This window comes from Pleurodeles waltl, chromosome 1_2, assembly GCF_031143425.1.
Source record: "Pleurodeles waltl isolate 20211129_DDA chromosome 1_2, aPleWal1.hap1.20221129, whole genome shotgun sequence".
In the NCBI taxonomy this organism is placed as follows: domain Eukaryota; kingdom Metazoa; phylum Chordata; class Amphibia; order Caudata; family Salamandridae; genus Pleurodeles; species Pleurodeles waltl.
The window spans coordinates 289,370,010-289,392,353 of NC_090437.1; the positions used below are offsets into that span (position 1 = coordinate 289,370,010).

At 44.5% G+C, this 22,344-nt stretch overlaps 1 protein-coding gene across 1 annotated transcript in view; it reads right to left on the bottom strand.

Annotated features, from left to right (window-relative positions):
- Positions 1-203: 203 nt before the first annotated feature.
- Positions 204-22,344, bottom strand: part of STPG2 (sperm tail PG-rich repeat containing 2) — a 2,086,618-nt gene continuing 2,064,477 nt past the window's right edge. Inside the window, exon 14 of the mRNA XM_069238264.1 lies at positions 204-435. The gene's annotated coding sequence lies outside the window, so the exon portion shown is untranslated. The remainder of the gene's footprint in view (positions 436-22,344) is intronic.

A 22,344-nucleotide genomic window follows, 5' to 3' on the forward strand; every position in this document is an offset into this window, starting at 1 on the left:
GCTGGGGCAGATAAAACCAAGAACAAAGGGCCGCCCTCATTATGCACAGAGCTAGGAGCGGCGTTCAGCAAGCTGCGGGCATAATTATAAAGACGCTGTATCAGTGGCCCCCTTCCGCCTGAGCTGCTGAACTCGGCTACCTTCTGAAGGAAGGGACTGCAAAAAACACAACTTTGTTGAACTGTTTTTATTCAGTGTGAGACTTTGGTAAAAGAAATGTCACACGCCAACATTACAGAAATTGAAAAGGACCTTTGCACCACGCTGGTAATAGGGAGAAAAAGTTCAGACACTAACATTTAACTGTGTCTTGCAAGAGCAGATTTTCCATCTCTTGAGGTTATACAAGTAAACCCTTTCACTTGAGCCGCCAATGATGGATATTTCAGGAACTCTTTCAAAAACTCAATTTTGTACTGGAAAGGAGGAGATTGTCTGCGGGAAAACGAGAGAAACATATTAAAAAGTACATCAGTCAGAAAAATGGAAGGCTTACATTTGAGAGAACATATTACATCTTATTAGTAAAAACTCAACATTCAAGTTACAAACCTGCACGTGACCCAAATTGTTAATGATCCGAAACTAAGTAGGAGCAATTGTCACCACCAGCAGTGGGTGACTTGGTGATTAGTAAGTTTAATCAGAATGTGGAAAATTTACCCTCTCATTCAGAATGAGCTTTTATTGTGCACTACTACAACTTCATTACCTCCTCCCCCCGCGGTAATACTCAACTGACCCCTAAGTGCGTGAACATCTCACCCATGAGATATGCAATACTACTGCCTTGGTTCCTGCACTATGTAAACAAAGGGCCATATTTATACTTTTTGACGCAAAACTGCGCTAACGCAGTTTTGCGTCAAAAAAATTAGCGCCGGCTAACGCCATTCTGAAGCGCCATGCGGGCGCCGTATTTAATCAATGACGTTAGCCGGTGTTAGCCACCGGCGCTGCATGGTGTGCGTGAAAAAAAAACGACGTACACCAGGCAGCGCCGGCGTAGGGGGATATGGGGCTTGGGCGTCAAAAAATGGAGCAAGTCAGGTTGAGGCAAATTTTTCGCCTCAACCCGATTTGCGCCATTTTTTTCGACTCCCAACCCCCAAAGAAATGACTCCTGTCTTAGCAAAGACAGGAGTCATGCCCCCTTGCCCAATGGCCATGCCCAGGGGACTTATGTCCCCTGGGCATGGTCATTGGGCATAGTGGCATGTAGGGGGGCACAAATCAGGCCCCCCCTATGCCACATAAAAAAATTAAAAAAATACTTACCTGAACCTACCTTAATGTCCCTGGGATGGGTCCCTCCAGCCTTGGGTGTCCTCCTGGGGTGGGCAAGGGTGACAGGGGGTGTTCCTGGGGGCATGGGAGGGCACCTCTGGGCTCCTTCAGAGCCCACAGGTCCCTTAACGCCTGCCTTTTGCAGGCGCTAAAAAACGGCGCAAAAGCGGCCGTACGTCATTTTTTTTGACCCGCCCACTCCCGGGCGTGAATTTTGCCCGGGAGTGTAAATACGGCGCACATGCCTCGGAGTCAATTTTTTAGACGTGAACGCCTACCTTGCATATCATTAACGCAAAGTAGGTGTCCACGCTAAAAAATGACGCAAATTCCATGGACTTTGGCACTAGACGCGTCTAACGCCAAAGTATAAATATGGAGTTAGTTTTGCGTCTGAATTGCGTCAAAAAAAACGACGCAATTCCTGCGCAAACAGAGTATAAATATGCCCCAAAGTTTTCCTAATTCAAACCTCCATGCTGCTTCACATTTATGTCAACTTGCTCCTGCCCTCACCTCCCTTGTACTCTGCCCACCTCCATACATCCTGTTTAACATGTATTGATTCACAGTTAGCAGGCCGGACTGAGAACCCAAAACAGCCATGGCAATTTTGTCGGACCAGCCCCCGAAGGGGCTGTAGGAGTGGGTGCAGGTGTGAAGCACTCCTGCTTTTGTTACCGAAGGCCAATAATGCAGCACTGCTTAAAAAACAGCCCCCAGGAACAAAACCAGCCCCCACAGCTGCAAAACCAGCCCGAGCCTCCCGGGTAAATTCCCGATGTCTGCTACGACCAGTCCGGTCCTAACAGCTAGGTGTCTTTTTTCCTGCTAGACTTTGTCTGTTGTCTGTGATGGTTTCCTGGCGAGTAGGTCTTGGGGTTCTATCACTATGTCTGCTTGAACGAAACAAAATACTAGGACGTTGTTCTGTTGGCCACACAAGGCAATCAGTGGCATTGTGAAACTTGAGGGGAACTGTAGGAAAGTACCATCTTTCTTGGCATGTTACCCCCATTTTTACCTGTATGTCAGTATGTTTTTGCCTGTCTCACTGGGATCCTGCCGGTCAGGACCCCAGTGCTCATAGTTTATAGCCTAATGTATGTGTTGTGAATAGTGCTTAACTGTGACACTGAGGCTCTGCTAATCAGAACCTCAGAGCTTATGTTCTCTCTGCTTTTAAATTTGTCACCATAGGCTACTGACTTAATTTACCAATTTCAATTGGCACACTGGACCCCCTTTATAAATCCCTAGTATATGGTACCTAGGTATCCAGGGCATTGGGGTTCCAGGAGATTCTTATGGGCTGCAGCATTTATTTTGCCACCCATAAGGAGCTCAGACAAACCCTTTCACAGGACTGCCACTGCAGCCTGCGTGAAATAATGCACACATTATTTCACAGCCATTTTCATTGCACTTAAGTAACCTATAAGTCACCTATATGTCTAACCTTCATTTACTGAAGGTTAGGTACAAAGTTACTAAGTGTGAGCTGTGAGGGCACCCTTGCACTAGCAAAGGTGCCCCCACGCAGTCCAGGGCCAATTCTGCAGAGTTTGTGAGTGCGAGGACACCGTTACACATGTGCACTACATATAGGTCAATACCTATATGTAGCTTCACAATGGTGACCCTGAATATGGCCATGTAAGGTGTCTAAGATCATGGAATTGTCCCCCTATTCCAAATATGGTATTGGGGAGCTAATTTCATGCATCCTGTGGGCTCCACCATGGAGCCCAGTACTGCCAAACAAGCTCTCTGAGGCTTGCACTGCAGCTACACCTGCTGCCACCTCATAGAGAGGGTTCTGCCCTCCTGGGGTCTGAGCAGCTCAGTCCCAGGAAGGCAGAACAAAGCATTTTCTTTAGGAGGAGGGGTTACACCCTCTCCCCTTGGAAATAGGTGTTACAGGCTGGGGAGGGGTAGCCTCCTCCAGCCTCTAGAAATGCTTTGAAGGGAACAGATGGTGTCCTCCTTGCATAAGCCAGTCTACGCCAGTTCAGGGACCTGCTCTGGTGCAAAACTGGACAAAGGAAAGGGAGTGACCACTCCCCTGTCCATCACCACCCCAGGGGTGCTGCCCAGAGCTCCTCCAGTGTGTCCCAGACTTCAGCCATCTTGTTTTCCAAGGTGTGGGGACACTCTGGAGGCCTCTGAGTGGCCAGTGCTAGAAGGTGACATCAGAGACGCCTCCTGATAGGTCCATACCTGATAAGGTAGCCAATCCCCCTCACAGGGCTATTTAGGGTCTCTCCTATGGGTTTCTCTTGAGGTTCTACTTGCAAGTTTCCAGCAGGAATCCTCTGCAACTACTACTTCCTCCTCTGACCTTGGATTGACCGCAGACTGCTCCAGGAATCGCTGTAACAGCAACAAAGTATCCAGAAGAGCTACTTTTCGTCTGCAACTTCAGCTCCAGTCATCAACTGCAACAGTTTCCATGGTGTGCACGCGCTGGGGTCTCCCTGTCTTCACCCTGCACCAGAAGGACCGAATAAATCTCCCGTGGAGTGACGGAGTCACTCCCCTGCTCTTGCAGGCACCTTCTAAGTTGATGACCGGTTCTCTTGGACTCCTCTCCTGGCAACGAGCGTGCTCCTTGGAACACAGGTCATGGACCCCTTCGACACAGACTGTCCTAAGGTCCTGCTGTCCAAATTTGGAGCTTGCCTTCCCCGTGTACGACAGTACCCCTGTGCACTGCGTCTTCTTCACCTCCTTAGGCCTCCTTAGGCCTCAGTACATAATTTGCAAAATTCCTTCACGCACAGCCTGACCCAGGTCCCCAGCACTCTATCCTGTGACGCTCAACTCACTGAGACGACCTCTGGCGGCGTGGGGCCTTCCTTTGTAGTGCTGCACCAACCGCATTTTACACCTCCTTCGTCCCCATGTCCTGGGACTCCTGTGGGTGCTGTGTGGTCGACTGAGGGCTCTCTGAAGTGCTGCAAACCCTGTCTTCCTCCTCACACAGAGTTGAAGCCCCCAGGTCCCTCCTGGGTTCAGACAGCGCCACTTTGGTGCAAAATGCGACTTTGCCTGAGCCAAGGCTTGTTGGACCAATCCAGTGCCGAAACTCGCCTGCATCCAACATCTCTTCATGCAACATCCATTGCATCATGTAGGAACCTGCTGATATCTTCCTTTGGGTGCATTTCAGCAGTCTTCGTCCAACCAGGGACTTTTCTGTTGCACCCTCTTCTAGGTTGGAAGGGGCTCCTGTCCTTCCTGGAACTTCTTCTGACTTCTGGACTTGGTCTCCTTCCTTTGCAGGTCTTCAGGTCCAGGAATCCACCATTTGTTGTTTGCAGTCTTGCTTGGTTCTTGCAATAACTCTATTCATACTGTGAAGTGTGTCCTAAGGAAACTTGCAGTACTTTACTCCTACTTTCCTGGGCTCTGGGGTATTTTACTTACCTTTGCTGTATTCTTACTCTCCCAGCGATTCTCTACACACTACACTTGTCTAAGGGGGAATTCGTGATTTGTATTCCACTTTCTTAGTATATGGTTTGTGTTGCCCCTAGACCTATTTTCTCCCATTGCATTCTATAGCATTTCCTATTGTTTGCACTATGCTAGGTCTAATTACTTGCCTTATTTTGGTGTCTAGTGTATATATTGTGTATAATACTTACCTCCAGAAGGAGTATTGCTTCTAAGATATTTTTGGCCTTGTGTCACCCAAATAAACTACCTTTATTTTTGGTAACACTGAGGGGGTCATTCTGACCCCAACGACCGCAGAAGCACTGCCAACAGGCTGGCGGTGCTTCCTGGGCCATTCTGACCGCGGCGGTAAAGCCGCAGTCAGAAAAAGGGAACCAGCGGTTTCCCGCCGGTTTTCCCCTGGCCCAGGGAATCCTCCGGGGGATTCCGACCCCCTTCCCGCCATCCTGTTCCTGGCGGTTCTTACCGCCAGGAACAGGATGGCGGGAACGGGTGTCGTGAGGACCCTGGGGGCCCCGGCACTGCCCATGCCAGTGGCATGAGCAGTGCAGGGGCCCCCTAACAGGGCCCCATAAAGATTTTCAGTGTGTGCTGTGCAGACACTGAAAATCGCGACGGGTGCCACTGCACCCGTCGCACCCCTTCAACTCCGCCGGCTCCATTCGGAGCCGGCTTCATTGTTGAAGGGGCTTTCCCGCTGGGCCGGCGGGCAGCCTTCTGGCGGTCGCCCGCCGGCCCAGCGGGAAAGTCAGAATGACCGCCGAGGTCATTTGACCGCGGTACGGTCTTTTGGTGGTGCCCGCCGGGGTCGGAATGACCCCCTGAGTATTGTCTTTACTTGTGTATATGTACTGTGTAACTATAAGTTGTATTGCAGGAGCTTTGCATGTCTCCTAGTTCAGCCTAAGCTGCTCTGCTATAGCTACCTCTATCAGCCTAAGATGCTAGAACACTACTACATTTCATTAATAAGGGATAACTGGACCTGGTGTAAGGTGAAAGTACCCAAGGTACTCACTACAAACCAGGCCAGCCTCCTACAGGAACCACATGCAAAGTGCATGGAGGTCCCCCTCTCCACGACCCAGTCAGGAGCTGTCAGGCCAGAGGCCCACCGCTCCTGCACAGTGTATTATGCTGAGGGGCCACCTGGAGCTCGGCCCTATCCGCACAGCGGGAGCTGCGAGGGCTAATGATACGCCACTGAAGGCAACCTGTTTCTTTTCTGTGGCCTCTGTTGTGTCAGTTATGTCCTGTGCTTCCATAGAGGTAGGCTTCTCCAATTATCTGGCAGAAGCCAGCTAAAGGGAACCTGCTCTTTAACAGTGATCCAGCTCCCATCTGTTACCACTGTGTTGTGCTGCATCAGTTCTGCACAGCAAGTTGGTAGGCTGATTGGCTGATTGACCCTGCCAGGGCTGAGGTCTCATTATTGCAGGATTGACATTTCAGTAGGGCCAGATTGTCTGAATAGGCTACAGCTCTAGCTGGTCTCTTGTAGACCAGACCGCAACTCAGCCAATGATATCCGCTTTGTAGATTTTGCAACCTACCCATTACAGCCACAACAAACACACTAAGCCATATTTAGACAAAGAGGCCTTTACAAAATCACATTTTACTTTATTTGTCAGCATCCCCAGTGGTTGAGTTCGAAGGTGGCGTCTCAAAGGCATGCAGAAAAATAGTTCAAGATAGAAGCATAAGCGTCAATGGGGGTAGCAGACTCAAAAAGAAAAGCAATTTCATTATTTTCTTCATCATGTGCTTTTTCAGGTTTTGTTTGTGGTTTCTATATTTTTTTTAAATAACTGCAGAAATGTCTCTGCAAAGAAGAATGTCATCAGCTGTATCTTTTGCTCTAGGGCTTGGTACTAACCAGAGAACTATCTCTATCCACAGAGGTTAGATAATCTGCACCCAGAAAAAATAGATGGAACTTCAAAGTGCCTAAAGATGTACTTTATAGGTCATCAAACATGAATAAGGAAGCACCACAGGATAGATAAATGTGATCTTTTCAGCGTTTGGACGAGTGAGATGTGATTGTAATTGTATTTACGTAGCACTTACTACCCCTGACGAGGCAAAAAATAACTCTTCAGCAAGTGGCACACTACTCCGGAACCGAAAAGGATTAGTGATGGATTAGTATAGGGAAATATGAGGTAATTTGAGTGGTCGACATGTGAGTCTGTTAGCTGGATTAAATAGAATAATAGAGGGATAGAAGAGGGAAGAATCTAGACATTGTTAATTGGGAGATGATAGTAAGATGAGGCTTGGATGAGCAAAGGAGGGATAGAGGAGAGAAGAGCCTGCACAAAGGAATTAGGGGGATCATAGTAGTAAAATGTGGTTTGAGATGAGTCAAAAGAGAGATACATGAGGGAGAATTTAGTGAGACTGGAGTTCATAGTAGTAAACTATAGTTTGGGGGTGAGAGAGGAGGGATAAAGGAGGGAAATGTCTAGGAAGGGTTATTTTAAAGAAGAATGAGGTTTGAGATAAGTCAGAGAGTGGAGATAAAGGATAGACTGATAGAGGTATAGGGTGGGACAGAGTAATGCATTGGAGAAAGTGATTTTTTTCTCTTGTACAGTAGTACTAAAGTGATAACTGTATACATTCATGATGACATAGAAGGGGAATATATGTATAAGGAAGATGAAAAATATTTTGAGATTTAAATTTGTATTGTATAAACACAGGCTTTCAAGTGTTGTAGTATTTGAAGGTAATTTATTTGTCTACTTTTTATAATTTTGTTTTATCTTTTCCTCAATATTTTAATAGTGAAATGCTTGTAGATAAATAGTTAAGATAATATTTACATATTGTGATAGATAAATAAAACAGAGACTCATAAACGTCTAATCAAACAACTATATAGAAACTATGCAACGATCTATAAACATGTTAGGTATAGAATATATATATCCACAAAGGATATATATATTTGTTAAGCAGGCCCAAAGAGTATGTATATATTTTAAGAAATAAATATAGTTATTATACATATTTGTACAAAGATATACACATAGCTAGATATCTACATAAAATCAAATTATATGGGGCAGATTTATGAAAAGTGGAGCTGCACTTAATGCAGCACCACTTTTCTTGCACCTCCTAGAGACCCCCTGACGCCACTAGGTGTGCGCTGTATTTAAAATATGGCACACCATGGCGGTAGTCAGGGGGACAAGTGTCATGAGTTTTGGCGCTAGTCGAGCGCTTTGCAGAATGAGCGTCAAAATTGTTGACGACAATCCTGCAAAGCACCCAGAGGTCTATTGAAAACAATGGGAGCCTCTTTTTAATGCCTGCTATTAGCAGGCATTATAAATGCAGATACAAATGATGGAAAGAAATTTCTTTGCACCATTTTTTCAGCCCTCCCCCCTAGCGACACAATGCCCCCCTTGCATACATTAAGCCCGGAGCAGGCATAATGTGGTACAAGGGGTTACAAAGTGGCGCAATGCAAGCATTGGGAGTATACATTAAATATGTGAGTACCTAGTTAAAGTCCTCTGTGGTATGACAAAGGAAGAGAGAGGAAATAAATGTTACAGCCCTATCAGAAACCTATCATAATCAGAGATTTAAATAGTGAGGGTTGGTCTGGCAAACATAAGGCTAAAAGAGCTGAAAAGCACGCGCTAACTGTGCTGAAAGCAAAATCTTGGAGGACGAGAGACAAAAAAAAACAACAGAACTTCAGGTAACTTGGCCTGGTGTGTACTGTACCAAACCACAAATTTGGCCCAGTGACAGACAGACATATCCACTTTTTGTTGAGGGACATCTGGCTGTCAAGATGACATCAAGGAAGGTCAAATGTGTTCAGCTGTCACCTCTCAATCTCCAAGCATGAAGGTGGACACTGCGAAGGCTCAGGTGCAGAACCCTGCCACACTGCTGCAACATCAGGTCATCACAGAGGGGCAGCCTGATCCGAAGATGTATACTCAAGCAGATCTGGATACCATACACTCCATGCCCAATCTGTAGCCACTGGGATAATATGTGCCTGGTCAGTCCCTTTCTTCTTCAGAACTAGGGGCAGAAGTGGTATTGTCTGGAAGCCATGCAGGTCTCCTGTCTCCTAGCCTAAGATACCTTGGAAACTCCAATGTGCAGAATTCCAGACAGTGTGCATTCATGGCAGTGGTGAATAAATCAAGGAAAGGTTCTCTTTATTCATGGATAGGACTTGCACCACCTCCTGGTGTTGCTGCCATTTGTGGTCCACTAGGCATTAAAGGCTGAGTTTGCCCATCCTGGCATTCAAAGATCCTGCCAAGTGATTCACATCAGGAAATCCCTTGATGGTTCAGTCATTTCCAGAGGGATAGTGACTCCTGGCACAGGGCCCCTGCTTGTTCCAATATAACATGGCAGTGGTATTAGCTGTAGGCACCTGTAAATGTCTTCCTTTGTTAGACGAAAGGAAAGCTTTCAATGCCAAGCAGATGGCCCTCAGCTCCAGGAGATTGTTATGTAAGCGGGACTCCGCCTGAGATCAGAAACCTCTGATCTCTAACTCTCTTGTGTGGCTGCCCCAAACCTGAAGTGATGCATCGGTCACCACTGCCAGCTCTGGGAGTGGTAGGGAGAGGGATCTGCTGCTGACACAATCACTGATACAATTGTGGTCCAGCAACTGCCAATGCAGATTTTTGCAGTCAAATCTGGAAATTGCTGCATTTATGTGGGGTCACTGAGACTTCAGATTCCACTGCATTGCATAGCTACCTGGCATGCTTGAGCAGCAGGATGCAGGAGGCCATCAGCCCCACCAGTTGCAGAGTCAACCTACCTTCCATTATTTTATTTTCTATCTGGGAAACAGGGTAAGATTAAAAAAAGTGAAAAGATGTAACTGGTGGTGACAATGATTCCTGACATCATCTAGGTGACCATTGCCTAAATGTTTCAGTCACTTTGGTTTGAACCGGGTCTCGTGGCTTTCCTCAGGACTTCTCTATGACAGATTGCTAGATTCTAAGATATACAGACACTAACCTGTATGGGTTACATCTCTTCATTTTTGTAGCCTTACCCTGATTCCAAGATACACAATAAAAAAAGATTGTGATATCTGTGGTAATTTTAACACACACTTCACAGATACCGCTGACAATTTCATTTAGAAGTACTCCCACCATAAGGAGTTTGAGTCACGTAACCACATTAGGTGCCTGAGTTCTGACCCGATGATGAAGATGTCGTCAGAGAATTTCAGTGGAACAGGGTCTCTTAAAAAATCTTAAGGAATTTACAGTTAGATAAGATGTCTTGTTTTTTAGACTCCCCTTTGCTTTTTTCTGTTCACATGTGAAAGCATCTTGGAGAATCCATTTCATTCTACACACTGTGGGAACTTCCATTCCACACTGAATTAACAAAAGCATCCATCTTCTACTCATTAAGGCAGGCAGTAATTGATCTGCATTTGTGAGATATGTGAGTGTAATATGATATGTATTGCCACTGGCATTAAGACTCACCCCTATCATTAATGAACAGAGCAGCACAGGTCACAGAAAAAAGAATCCTCCATGTACTTTAGCAAATAGGATAATGTTGCATTCTTTGCTTAAGTAAACAGCTTCCACCAACAAACTGATTTGTTTGTGCATGTCAGAAAGCGCTCTCCACCATCTTTAAATCACTCATAGAGATGTGTTAAGTTTGTGCGAGAAGGGGAAGCGACCTGGCTTAACAGACATTCTATTGGCTCTTGGGCTCCCTGATGCCGTCACAGAAGAAATTATGTGTTTTGAAGCTGCTACCTGAAGGACAATGCAAGTAATAAGTTATGGAACAGATAGACATGCACTCCTTGGCAAAGCATTAAAAGCTAAACTTGTTATTGTTTATGCTGAATTCATTCTGCATCAAAAATATAAAGTAGTTTGTTGCTCCAACAGTTATAAGCAAATCTTTGTCTCATCATCCATTTTAACGTTAACTCTTTGTCCTCTTTGTTCTGTTTATCACTCTTTGAATCACCAGAATTACTTTCACACATTGCAATTTGGCCTGAACATTTTGTAGCATGAGTCAACTTGCAATGAAACTTCCTATTGTACACGTGATCCATAATGGTGTGATCATTTTCAATGGCTGGTCCACTCTTAGGAAACCTAACAGGATTCTCTTTTCAAATGTCCATACCTTTTTCTGTTTCTGTAAAAACACAGAGTCTCATTTACAAGCCTTTGCACCGCTGCAGCATCTATTTTTGTATGACGCAGCGCTAGCAGTGCACTACACTTCTTCATATTTACAAATTGACACACTGTGCCCAATGTGTCAATTTGTAAAGCCCTGTGTCACATTATACCTGCTCCATGTAAAATGTATGCAGGGTTGACATTCCCACGGAAAAAGCCACGTAGAACTGACACATTGAAATTTACAATCTTTCACTCCGTCACTCTACGACTTCACTGTGTCAAAATATTAGTGCTACTCAGTCCAGGCATAAAATTTACGCCATTTTTCCAATGAGACTTTCTTTACGTTGCTGGAGTTGCATCAGTTTAATGCTTCAAGAATGTCTGACGCATCTGTGAAAAAGTGTGCCATGGAGCTCAATGCAGCTCATAAATGGCATCATTAGGGGATGTGCGGCAGACACAAGAAATCTGACGCATTGATGATGAAGGGTCAGTTTCCTGTAAATGAGGCCCGCCGTGTGGTACAGGACCTGATGCAGACCCGTGACACTTGTAGAAGTCCAGGGATAAGACTAATCATGATTTTTCATCCAGTAGTACCATTTACAATTGTGCCAAGATGAACCTCTACCTCTCAGCCTAACCTTGGTTTTAGAAAGAGTATGAATGATAAAAGTAGATGTACTCCATGTACTTTGGGCCCACAAATGTTATGCATCTGATGGGGTGCCCGACTACGAGTGACATGCAACTGTTAAGGTAAAGATAGGTAGAAAACCCTCTACAGTCACACATTCAAGAAAGTATATGGTTTAAACTGCATGTCCACAAGCCTGGCTGTAGGAATTAATCACTCAAACCTAAGGAAGGGATGGAACATGGTCCATGGTAGGGAAAATACCATTTTTACTACTCAATAAACTGAACTATGGTGCATTCCATATATTGAATTAGGTTCTCTGTACTTCAACAAGTTTTAATAGTACTCAAAAGCTGATGTTCTGATTTAATAAAAGTTCAATAACACACGGCAAGACACAATTGAAGATGATAGTGGCACCGGGGTAGTCTTTAAAAATCTAACACATAACAAAATTTGCTGATAACGCCTAGGTATTTCACAATGTATCCAAAGTTTTCCTGGGGACAGTGAACAGCAGCGGCCTGTCCGTATGGGCTGATGGGCCATGCCCCTATAATTGTTTGGGGGATTTGAAGAGTATCTCTCAGGCTGAACAAAAGTCAGCCTGACAGATACTCTTCTGGTTCAGGTCAGACAGCCAGGGATTGTACATGCGCCAAATGAGCAGATTCCTGGATGCCTGAGCTGAACTTTGCTGGGCTGAATAAGTCACAGCCCTGTAGACGTGACATCTTCTGCCTAGCAAAGGTGCCTCAAGGCCCTCCCCCTCATGACGAGGGGGAACATCACTGATTGCCTCAGACTTGGGTACTTCAGTTTTAAGCCCTGAAGTGACCAGGGCTGAGTGTCAATCAGTGACACCTTGTGACAGAGTGGGGTGGGGTCAGAGGTTTCACTGGTCCATCCCACTCTGTGATGTGTTAGGAGTGCTGCCTTCCCTCATTGGCTGACCTTAGAACAACCAATAAAGGAAGGCAGCAATCCCAACCCTCATGGGACCTCCGAGGCTTCCTGGTAGGAGCTGCTTAAGTATGTTTTATGTTTTTAATGTTTGGTGAGAGTGCATGTCTGAATGTATGTGTATTTGTTAGTGAGTGTTGTGAATGGGTGAGTGAGTGCTTGTGTGAATGTTTGAGTGTGAGTGAGGTGTATGTGTGCATGTGTGACGTCCCCCCTCCCTCTTAAAATTACCGGCCGCCACTGAAGGTGAACCACAAACAGTCCTGAGGAGAGCAATGCTTGCATGTCACACCATGAAAGTGTTGCAATATTTCAAGGCGACCCTTCAGTATTCCTGGATTGTAAGCAAATGTGTCTGAAAATGTGCTGTAAAATGCATAATTTGCATACATATGTTCAAAATTATCTGGAGAGGGGGAACCTTCCCTAAACCCAATCGTCTAAGAGGATTTTTGGTTTACTTGCTTCATTTGCTTTGTTTAAGGTTAGGTGAGCATTTATGCCCTACCACCTTCAAAGTTTACCAGCAGACTCTGGGTGTGAGATGAAATCCTAAATTGTATGACTGATACGTCATGTTGTGTTCTTTTATAAGATGCTTATGGTAAAGGGTTTGTGAGGCATTAAAAGTGTTTTTTTTAAGGTAGGCTGCACCTGAGAAAAACATGGAATTTGGCAGAAATCTGTGTTTATTAGTAATTTATTTCAAAATACCATATAATATTGGGCCAAATTAACATTCACTGGCATTGCATGAATTTACGTGTAAATACTTAACTTTAATTTTCTTCTGCATAGTTAAGTTTTTTCTCACTTTATAAAGCAATTTGTTAATGCAAACGTCCATATGTAATGTTGTACATTTTGTAAAGCACTCAGGCCCGTATTTATACTTTTTTTAGCGCCGCGTTTGCACCGCTTTTTGACGCAAAACGGCGCAAACCTACAAAATACAATGGCATTTTGCAAGTTTGCGCCGTTTTTGCGTCAAAAAACGACGCAAATGCGGCGCAAAAAAAGTATAAATACGGGCCTCACTCCTCTTCTGCTTCGTTCCATCGAAATTCAAATAAAATCTCAAATAAATTAAGTAACTATTGTCTGATCCTTTTGCAAGCCTGTCCTTTATTCTATACAATTTTTGTTGCGTACCATAGTTCAACGTCTTACGTGCAACAGGAATCCCAAGATGTGGGTTATGTGCTCACTGTGCAACAGGACTCAAGCTACACCTCAATGAAGAGGCCCAAGCAGGCTGAAACCAGTCTTGGATTGGTTGTGTTCCCATTCAGACTAAGCCTGGCCTGACAGCAGTGACATAAGATAAAATTATGAGGCACACTTGCAGAATGTTAAGACGGGCCCCTAAGTCTCCCTTATCTAACAGATATTATTTGGCAATGAAATGGGGCCTCCCGAAAGGGTTGGTGGTGTCTCTGAAGGGTTGAGGGCCCCTTTGCACCGCATGGACTGCAGGGGCTTGTGCTGCACCCCTACCTGGCAGCTCAGGCTGGACTGTTCGTATTAGAGTAGGATAAAGACTGATTTGCATATGGCTGATTCCTGCCTTAGGTGACGTGTTCGGAAAAGGAATGATGGAATGGAATGCAGCCTAGAGTAATTACTTGTGGTTAAGATTAATTCAAGCATTCCACTGACCACTTTTTGTGTACTTTATGAGAAATGTAGGAGGCTGGCTCTCTATGTAGTGTGCAAAGCTAGGCACACCATGTAGGGAGTCCACGAAACCACATGTTGGTTTACAGGGGTAAACACTAGACTACCTAATGCTCTAATTTTTAAGGTAGCTTTGTTGAGTAGTTAGGCCAATCTTTGAGAAGTGCAAAGCATTTGTTGTACTCACAGCATCAATCTTGCAACTCACACACTCTAAGGAATAACTCAAGACCAATTTATAAACATACTTCAGACTTTTATACAAATTTTAAGACCAAGATCCTCAAAATTGGTTAAGTACTTTTCGAGATATGAATTTTTGACGTTTAATATAAATAAGTAAGTGAGTACGCATCATAAGAATCAATGGAGGATAACCTTTAAAAATACATTTAAAGTCATACAGTTGGTTTATCAAGTTCTTTTGCAGGTTGGTCGAGGTTGTCAGTGGGCACACTGTGCCAGCGGGAGCAGTTCGGGTGGATCCTGGTTCCTGCAGGAGCAGTGGGAAGCTGGTGCAGGGCCACTGTGAGGGACCACTTGGAAAAGCACTGCGCAGGTATGTTTAAAGGGGAATCCTGGGGGTCTCCTTGGTGTATCAAGGTTGCCGGGGGTGGGAAACCCTTAGGGCACAGCAGGTTCCTCTGTGAATGGCACAAGGGGGTCGGGTACAGAGCGAATCAGTGATCCAGGAGCTGTATGCAAGGATGCCCTCAGAAGCAGGAGGTAAGTCAGTTCAATGGTCGTTTGCAGGACAACGGGGTCACTCTGGTATGAGGTCCAGGCTGTTTCTGAAGTCCCTTGACTGGGGCTTCCACCTGGTCCTCTCTAAGTCCCAGGTGGGCTGTTTTTCAGGATGTCCATAGCTAGGTGACCAATACTCAGGGTATTGGTGTGGTTTGGCCGCTAGAGGGCACAGTGCCACCAACTAACCTTGTCACACTGTCAGGGTTTGTCCTCGCAGTTGTCAATATGGATTTTGGTCTGGCTCCAGTGTCTGATTCTGGAGTTAGCAGCCAGTCAGTGAAGTGGACCTCACTGGCTTGTTTGTTCTTGTTGGTTTTAGAGTGGTATCTCTACTCTGAAGGAAGTTCTCTGGCAATTTGCGAAGCCTGGAGGCCATCTGGGGTTTCTTTAGAGTTGTCCAGTTTTCCAGCAGCGCCTCAGCGGCGATTGTTGAGTCCTGGGTGCAGCAGGCAGGGTTTGGCACCTTTTCTTTGTGTAGCAGGTCCACAGTTCTCGTTCCTTTGGATCTTCTTGTTGCTGGTTTTCTTCTGTCCGTCAAATCTGCATTCTTGGCCTGGGAATGCCACTGAGTATTGTATTTAGTGGGTGTTTTAGGGGGAACATGGTAGTGATCAATTTGTCATCTACCTTAGAGTGGCTACACTCACTAAGTGACCACTTCCAGCAGGCAGAGGTCATGTCCCTACACCTGATTGGATAGTTTCCTTCCATCCAAGATGGAGTAAAATGAAATGGAGAGCCCAACTCGCATACAACACCTTAGGGGTGGTGTATGCTAGGTAAGGCCACTCTTCCTGTCCTATGTTTGAATTTCATGTTGATGCTCCACCAAAAGTGGGGATTTGCAACAGGGCAGCCATCTGCTGCTAGCAGTTGGCCTAGAGGTCGTGTTTCGAAGGCGATAAGCCATTTGAAACCCATCAACAGGGCAGTGCACATTCCTGAGGAAGGGGGTGCTAGCACCTCCAGCCAGGAAGGGCTTTGTTCTGTATCCCAGTGGGCTGAAGCCCTCACCCCAGGGATACAGATTTGTGCCTGGAAGTGGTAGGCTGGTTAGGACCAGTCAGCGACCATGCCAAGGTAGTTAGTTTTTGCAGGGGGCACCTCTAAGATGACCCCTGGGTCCAATTTATAATAAATCCAACACTGGTGCCAGTTTGGATTTATCATTCTGTGTTGTTTGATACCAAACAACCCAGGGTTCAGAGTGGCCATCATGTAGCTGTGAAACTCGTATTGACCAGAGTTCAGCACATGCATTAAAATGGCTGCTCTGTTCACCTGTCCCAGGTTTGCAAGGACACAGTGGGGGCATATTGCTCATGCAGCTATGCCCTCACATACAATATGATGCACCCTCTCTTAGGGCTGGAAGGCCTGCCAGAGGGGTGTCTTACCCATTGTGCATAGAGCGTATGGTGAACAGGGCACACAGGCAGTGTGCTATGTCGAGATTGTGTTTTTGGTTTGCACCAGAGCACTCAGTCTACAATGATAGGTCTGGGTGCATGTGGGTGACTGGCCCTCAAGGGTGGCACTATCAGTGCTGCTACCCCAGGGGCCTACCCTTAGAACCCCATACACTGGGTACCTAAGTAGCATTTAGTAGGGAGTTATAGTGGCACCTAAAAGTACTGCCAATTGTGAAAATGCTTCAAAACAGTTTAGGGAAAGAGCGCTGGCCCAAGGAACATGGTTAGCAGGCTCCCTGGGCACTAACGACTGTAGGCTACATGATATATACAGCAAAAAATGGGGGCTAACCATGTCAAAAAGAGGACTTTCCTCACAATTATAATCATAGCATCACAGCACAGGCTGAACTCTCAACTAGCAGAATCAAAGACTTAAGGAGTTATTGAAAAAATGATGGGTGGCCTGTCAGTCAGCGAGGTAATCGATGGCTCTGACTATGCTAACTAAATGGAGAACCACCTGACCAATTTAGACGTCTATTCCTCGAGGGTATTTCGAAATCTTCCTATGAAGGGTTGCAATAAAGGCAGAGAATTTTGCCACGAGGCCAGGCAGCAAAGTGGCTTGTTTTTCAATAACAAATACCAAAAGCAAGCGTGTGTTATTGACAAATAGCAAACAAAATGCCCTGACATGCAAGTAGTGTTCTCTCCATACGTTGGGACAGTTAATTGTGTCACTTGCTAGGAAATCTAAACCGAGCAGATCGACGTTCAATATGACACGGCATCCAACAGTGAATGGGCTACAAGGTAAAGGGTTTGCTAGCTGAGGGTCCTACGGGGAAACCTCGTAGTTCCCCCACCTCTCTATGGGGCAGGGGAATCGCGTGTTTGGTAAGGAACACAAGCCACTGGCGAAGCAAAGCCCACCGCAGCCCCCGTGATGCCGGGGTCACCGTGCGCCAGTGGGCCCCTCAGCACAGTATCCCGGTATGAGAGGTCAGGAGTGAGTCCGGAGGGGGGCCATTCCATGTACTGTGAAGGGGGAGGGGCACAAGTTGCGCCAACTTTTGTTTTTTCAGCTGCTTTGCCAAACTATGAATGACATCCACAGTGTTTAGCTCACCGATATTTCACTGGTAGTCCACATTTTACCTCCAGAAATTATGGACTTGCATCAGGGTAGATTTGGAGAGTGTGGGAGGGAAAGAGAGAGGAGTGTTTCAGAGACACAGTACGGAAGACGGTAAAAGATCTCAAGTGTTGGCAAGCGCTCCCAATATCACTTGCCTGTTTTTCAAGGCTGACTCATCGTGGAAACAACCTTTTAAAAAAGATGGACTGCTGGATAATATACTTATTATTAATTATGTTCGACAACACAACTTCCAGGAAATGACTAGCTATCCTTGCAGTCAAACAGCAAATGATTTAATTTCCATCTGCTTAATTAAAAGAGAGGCATATTGCATCCAGAGGCGTCTAACGGGCCAGGCATGCTTCCACACATCTAGGACTGAGGAAAGGGTGAGATGTGTCTAACAAGGTCGAGAAGTGTCTAACTTTCCTGAATTAGTCCACATGTATATGTTTTTGATTGAATAGATGAGGTCATGTGTGAACAAATCAGTGTGAATGTACGCCATGAAACACATAAGTAATAATAATAATAATCATAACAAGCAACAACAGCAATAAAGTGAGAATGATAACCGGATTTAGGGGCTATGCGTTTCCACCTGCAACTCAGTAAACAACAGACATCCTCCAGTTGAACTCAACTCAAATACTGCTATGTCATATAGAAAGCTTCTCTAGGAATCCCATAGATACGTGTTTTGAAACCCAAGTGTGTTTTACACTTAAGTCAGAACAGTGAAAAAACAAATTTAGGCCCAGATTTAAGAGGGCTCAGCGCCATTTTAAAACCACATTAGTGTCATTTTTTGCGCTAATGTGGTGTTAGAAGGCGAAAAGGCAGTGCTATATTTACAAAGTGGTGCAATGCATTCATTCTGCCACTTTGTAACCCTTTGCTCTACATTATGTCTGTGCCAGGCATAATGTATGCAAAGGGGGCATTCCTCCATTAGGGAGGGCCCAAAAAAATAAGCAATATTTTTCTGCACTTTTAACGCCTGCTCAGAGCAGGTGTTAAAAGGAGGCTTCCATTGGTTTCAATGGGCCTCTGGGTGCTTTGCAGGATTAGCGTCACCATTTCTGACGCTAGTACCCCTAACTACTGCCATGGTGCACTGTCTTTCAAATATGGTGTACACAGGGTGCCATTAGGTGGGCACTAAAGGGCAGCGCCACTTTTCATAAATCTGCCGCTTTGGTTGTTTAGTAAGCTAATGTCAGAGCAGCGAAAAGCCAGAGTCTGTCTGAGTTTTTCTTGTTAAACTGGTAGGCAGCTCTCTCAGAGCTGCTGTCAGCGCAGTGCCTTCTCTCTGCTATCAGAGACCACACCTCCTGCTAGGGAGAATGAGTGAAGCAACAGATTGGCAGGACACCAGGTATTACTCAGAAGTTAAAATGTTTAAATAGTAGGGTGGGAGGGTGAGGGAGGTATTGAGGGTGGTGGCAGAGGGATGTCTGTGCATCTTTTTTTTAAATGTTGGGGTGGGGTGGATAGGATTTTTTCAATGGATGTGTAAGAGGGTGTCAGGGCGCCAGATATATTTTGTGTAGTTGGGGGAGGAGAGGGCACTACAGAGGTTGGTTGGGGTGGACGGCAGGACCCTAGGTACATTTTGTTTTACATGTTCAGTTTTTAGAAGGAGCTGATGGATGGAAGTCTACATTGTGCAGGGCTTCCCCATGCCTCGAATTCCTATGTCCAGCTCTTTTGGATAATCAGGTGCTCAGGAAGATGATTAGAGGGGCATCCATAACATACAATTGTAAGTGGGTAGTTGTCAATAATATGGAGTTCGCCAGCTTGAGGTTTCAACCTTTTACCTCCTCGCCCTGGTCTTCCAAGACTCTAGGGAGGATGTAGAATGTGGGCTGTGCATTGTCTGCTCCAAATACTCTTACTACCGTCAACAGAAGAACTCCGCATACTCACACTGACAGAGTGCATAGTGCAGCTCTTAACTCTCAATGTAAGTGCAAAGAGCTGATCTTTGTCAGGGAGTTGGAAAATGCACAAAGGGTTGTGGTAGTGGACTGCGGAGGCTTAGCTATTTATTTTTCAGTCTAGGCAGGAGATCGGTGATGGTTATGCAAAGGATGGTGTGTGTGGGTGGCAAGAGACCCAGCATTTTTTTTATATTTAGACAGGGGAAGGATTCAATATAGGGTGGCATGGGTGGGTGGCAAGGCACTATGCTGTGTTTTATTTTTAATTCGGGCAGGAGGGATGGTAAATTTAGAGGGTGGTGGGGTGAGTTTAACAGGAGGACACGTTTTGTTTTATCCTTGTAGTGAAAACATATTATGTATGGCTACCCCATTATTCCTTTGCCTCTGCGTAGATGCTGAAAGCAGTAATAATGGAACGGGGTGCGAATAGAGGAAATATGGCGCTCAGGATGCCAATCTACCCTAAGTAAATAACGGGGAACCTCACAAGGGACACACCCTACCCTTAGAGGTGAAAAACCACCTCACAACTTAGAAAATACACAAAGAGGGACCCCTCTAATATCACAAAAGGAATATTTGAATAAACAATTCACATTGAAAACTAATTGTACATATTAGTCCATATACAACAGAAAGGTCCTAAATTCAACCAAAATGATAAGTCCAAAGTTTATTCAGATTGTGATTACACATTGGACAGTCCAAAATCCAAAGAAATTTGTGGTTCCAGCCAACACGTGTTTCGTCTTGGGAAATGTTTATATCCCTAACGACTTCTTCAGGGCTAGAAATCATAAACAAAATACACGAGTTAAGACCAATATGCTCAACCATCAAGTTCGTGATATATGTGTGATAAAGCTCAAGAAAGGTGAAATTTGGATAATATAACCCACTACGTTAAGTGAGAGAAATGAATTCAGGGAAAGTACCCGATAGAAAGCCTAAATACACAAACCCGAAATTTACAAAACATACCGTAAACTCTATAAAAATAATAAACAACTTTTAGTTAGAAACCAGAAACCAGTACATGCCACCATAGTGCACCACCGTGTTCACAAGGCCACTAATTGTTAAACCAAAATACCTTGTTATCCACTAGAGCTTGACCAACCAAGCTGTAATGCCAAATGTAATCCAACATGTAACTTATCCAAATGGAGTTTTGATCTGCTGTTAAGAAATAAAGAACACAAGCACTTAAGAAAGCTAGAATTTAACATATTGTGCCATAAAAGTCACCCTGATATGCACAATAAACATGCACAATAGCCCAACAATAATCCATAATATAACAACAGTATACTAGTAAATATCAATAAATTATATATAATAAATCTATTTGAAGGAAAGTACCGTTTTAGGGTAGTCTCGCAACAATAATCATTCAATTCCCGACAACAGCATACAGTCAAACTCACCCCGATCTTCAACAAATAGTATCTGTAATCCGAAACCGGCGTCTCCGTGTGCGGACGCTTAGCGAGTGCGCTGACCATGCGCACATGAACACGGAAGTAAATAAACTCCCGGGTTACCACGATCCTTCAAAAAATATAATATCTGTGATCCGAACACGGCGTCTCTGTGTGCGGACGCCTAGCGAGTGCGCTGACCATGCGCACATGAACCCGGAAGTAAATATACTCCCGGGTTGCCACGATCCAGTAGAAGGGCACACAAATAGACAACGGACTTAAAAAAACGTCCCGAACTAAATGTTAACAGGTACACCATGATTAGCCCGATCATACATTAACCAATGTAGCTTTATGGCTGCAATAAACAACAAATCGTTTAATAAGAGAATTATTATAAACTAGTACAAGTCTATATTACTGAAACAAATTCTTTTTTGCCAAAATGCAGTAAAATGCACTAAATAAAATTAAGTACTCTTATCACCAGTCACTAGATGTATATAAAGGAAACACACTAACGCCATAAATTTACAAGGTTTCTCAGTGAAACACCTAGTGGTGTAAACAATCAGGAAATATTATCTTATATGACTCAAATACCGTTAATAAATACTAGCACGTGAAGCCACTGATAACAAGACCAATAACCAAATTAAGGAACATATAGGGATAATTTTCAATCATATGAATGCAAGCGAGGCCCCCATGTTTGCTTAAAAGCTATGATGTTTGAGAATCTTGGTATTTAACTCATGAGTGCAAATATATCATACAAAATCAAACAGTACTTACAACAAACCACAATATGTGAATCAACATATGCATAGTCAACATCTCAGTGTAATAAATGCAACATGCTGTAATCATAGAGAGCCAGAATTTAGTCACCCAAAAAGAATTCCAATTCTCTATCGGAATTTAATCCTGATTCCACAGCTCTTAATTTCATGATCCATAGTGCTTCTTGTCTACGTAAACGTAGCTCTCTGTTGCCTCCCCTAGGGTCCCGGGGGATGTGTTCAAGTCCAAAGAATCCAAAGCATTTATGGGTTGATTGTGCCCCGCACAACATCATATGTGCCACTAACGGATATCTCATATCAGCATTCTTGAGAGCACGCATATGTTCTCCTATTCTGATTTTGAGTGGTCTTATGGTGCTTCCAACATAAATTCTAGAACATTTACAGCGTATTATATAAACAACAAAGTTGGAGTTGCAGTCCATAGTGGAACAAATTACAAATGATTTACCATTGTAAAAGAAATTCTGCATCTTATGACATGCCCAGCGACAGACTCCACAAAAACCACATTTAAAAAATGCCAATTACAAACTGAGATTGGTATTCTAGAAAAGGAGATTGAAGGTTTAAACCTTAGAGAAGCCACTGAAAAAAATTATAAAATCTTGGAAGAAATATTACTTAAACATCAAGAGGAAA